At 30.5% G+C, this 3,482-nt stretch overlaps 1 non-coding gene across 1 annotated transcript; it reads right to left on the reverse strand.

The window, feature by feature from the left end:
- Positions 1-1,572: 1,572 nt before the first annotated feature.
- Positions 1,573-1,644, reverse strand: TRNAA-GGC (transfer RNA alanine (anticodon GGC)). Its single transcript has one exon. It is a non-coding gene; the product is annotated as a tRNA-Ala (tRNA).
- Between the last annotated feature and the right edge of the window lie 1,838 nt (positions 1,645-3,482).

Consider the following 3,482-nt stretch of genomic DNA (forward strand, 5'->3'; position numbering starts at 1 on the left):
CGGTCCTGGTTATAATTATCAGTTTAAAATACTTCTTAAAAATATTAATTCGTAAACTTTGCGCAGGGATATCCCAAAATTTCATTACAGACTCATATTCTATTAGTATTATTAGACCAGCGAAAACATACTTTTCGCTTCCGCAATTTTCGAAATTTCTATTAAAAATATTTTGTTCGTTTCACTTTATTTGTTTTTTTCGGGGTAAAACATGGAGATTATAAAGAAACGCAATTTCTTTATACATATATCTCCGAAGAAAATGGGATGAGACAGATCTCTGTTACTTTTCGCGAAAGGGTTACTCCAGAGGAAACTCCCGTTCTCTCTTAAGGTTAACATTAGCATGAAAAAATGAGAAAAATTTTATTTCAGGAGTTGGATACGGTAAAAACACCTAAATTACGTTTTAATGATATTAGATTTTAAATCCAATATCCATCTCTCGAAGCGAGCGACCCCCTACATCCTTCCGAATACGTCTAGAGTGAGCGTATACTCTATTTTCTTCAATGTTAGGATGTACATTAGACGAAATTATTCACGGATTCGTGTTTGGATTCTGTTGGTACGCGTGAGGTACCGCGTATATTAATGGCAGAAAAGTTTCCGTAACTTGCAAGTCCACATTTGAAAGGGATGCACCGGGGTATTACATAAAACAGACTTTGTTCACTTAAATTCCCGCAAAACCCAGACTTTGTAGGAACAACAACGAAAAAAATAACTTGGAGAGACGGCAGTTGTGGTATTATACAATGCATTATACGGAAATTGCAAATTCACTCGGGTAATACAAGAGGAAATATTAGCCTTCATTTTCGTTGTTTGAAAGCTCTAATCTATTCAGCGCATATAGGACTATACACCAACTTACTTACATGAAGTACTATAGCATAAAAAGCAATGAAAAAAAAATTCAAAGTAATTGCATGGAAAAAAAATTGAAAATTTATGTAGAATGTTATCAATGGCGATACCCTGATGCATTGGTGATTTTTTGTCGTAACGCATTTCATGCAAACCCAAGCTATTAGATGATCTATATTCAATCGTTTATGTTTTGAAATGAGTAATATTGAAGTTAAATAAGTAATTATTAAAATATTAAAGATAAAGTAATGGGAATTATTGAAAAATTGACAAAGTGGCGGAAATTGTAAAAAAAAAACAAATAATAAATATTAGAAGTGACAAAGTAATAGAAATGATTAAAATTAATAAAATAATGGAAAATATTAAAAACTACAGAATATCAATCATTAAAATTGACGAAATAATAGAAAATCGGAATGACAAGGTAATACAAATTATTAAATGTAACAAAATAATAAATACATATTATAATAGCAAAATAATGAAAAATTATTTCATGATGAATTAAAATAACAAGATAATAAAAAATATAACAAATTAGTAAAAAATATTGAAGCCATACAATATAAAAACAGTTTTTTAAAAATACAAAATGTACAATTAATTACATATACGTCCTCTCCGTTGTCAATACAAGATTCATCGAAAAACCGGTTATTTGTAGAGACGAAGATTACAAGGAAGAAAATTCATCACTGCCCCCACGGGGACTCGAACCCCGGTCTCTCACTTGCCGGACGAGCGCTCTACCATCTAAGCTATGGAAGCAGATGGAATATTCTAACCTTGGAGCGTATATATATATGTTGAAAGGCACCGTTAATATTCTATTTGCTTCCATAGCTTAGATGGTAGAGCACTCGTCCGGCAAGCGAGGGACCGAGGTTCGAGTCCCCGTGGGGGCAGTGATGAATTTTCTTCCTTGTAATCTTCATCTCCACAAATAACCAGTCTTTCGATGAATCTTGTACAATTAATTATTAAACATCACAGATTATGGTATAAACAAATTAAAGTGAAAACTCCAATTCGTATACATGTAAACTTCATGCTCATACTTGTTTATGGATTTTCAACAAATACATTTTGGAAATTCAATTTTTAAATCTTGCATTATAGTTTGGTTTTTCAGCATAAAAAAACATATACAATAAAAATAATACTTTTTTAATGACTGATACAGAATGACTTATTATACATAGAATACAAATTATGACAAAATTTTTCTCACCTATAAGTTTAATATAAAGAATTCAGATGAAATAATTTTTTAATTATTTTTCATTTTTGTTAGAAAAATTGGAATTTCAAAAGTGAAAATCCTAAGGAAACGAATCTCTGAGAACCATTTCAATTAGGTGAATATAATTCGAATAATAACAATGAAATTTTCTAGCTATCATCTATAAATTTTCTGCTATTCATCTTTTATAAGCCTTGTGTGGATTTTTTTCCCCCACTTTTTTTTTATGCAGGGATAGTAGAGAAGGGAGGGAGGGATAGCAAATTGTTATCACAGATGCTCACCAGATGGCGTATTTGACGCATGAGGCCAAAGTGTTCCGACCCATGTGTCACACACCAAAAAAAAAAAAAAGATTTTCTTCCGCTATTTTTTTTCCTTCCGTAAACGATGACGATTTTTCCAATTTTCAGCTTCGTTTTTAAACCGAAAATAATAAATTTATAAATAAAGGAAACATTCGGAAGAACCTGGAATTTTCAATTAATTATTCACAACGTATACTAATTTAATAAAAATCTCCATTTGTGCACGGAAATATGCAAGATAAACTAATTAAGTTTAATTTTTTTCAATGAAGAATTTAAAATAGTTTGATTGATTTTGTGAAAGGATTGAAGTTTGTATTTACATCGTGATTGTTCATTATTTCAACAATATAAAAAAGCAGAGAGAAATTTAAAGTACAATTTTAGTTTGCGAAAATTTATTTGTCAAACACTTTATTTTCTTGCAAGCTAATTTTTTTAGATGACAATGCAAGGTTATGGTGTCGCAGGGAATTTTTCTCTAATAGGGTTGTTAATAAATGTAATAGCTTACCCCCGGAGGTAGTAAATTGTAACACAATTGACACGTTTAAAAAGAAATACGATAAACATGTTGGGGTAAATCGAGAAGCTCTATCCATTCTTAGAATAAGACAACCATAAGTATTCTTTATGGCATTGTATAATATTTTATCATGTGTATATATTGTTTATAATTTGTGTTAATTGCATTTTTAATGGGGTTGCTGTATTTTTGAAACATATGACATCCATATTTTTATGGGCATCTTTTTATCAGCCACCTCGTTGGGCATTTTGCCTGTTGTGGCGTTGTATTTGTATTTGTATTTGTATTTGAATTATATACGTAATTGATGTTCCTGTAAAAAAAAACATGAAAATTTAATTTTAATTGACATAAAATTCAAGATAATATTAAGAAATAGTTCCTGTGATTATCTGGGCCTCATCTGATCCAAATATAGTTTTGTTTCGATATCCCCAGAGTCCTTGAGATTTATCTGAACATGATCTGAATAAAGTTTTGTTTTGTTATCTACAGAGTCCTTGAGACTTTTACCTAATCTGAGTAC

The sequence above is a fragment of the Pholcus phalangioides genome, unplaced genomic scaffold, assembly GCF_987345545.1.
Source record: "Pholcus phalangioides strain wild (caught in Gottingen) unplaced genomic scaffold, Ppha-v1.0 ptg000024l_1, whole genome shotgun sequence".
Taxonomy (NCBI): Eukaryota; Metazoa; Arthropoda; class Arachnida; order Araneae; family Pholcidae; genus Pholcus; species Pholcus phalangioides.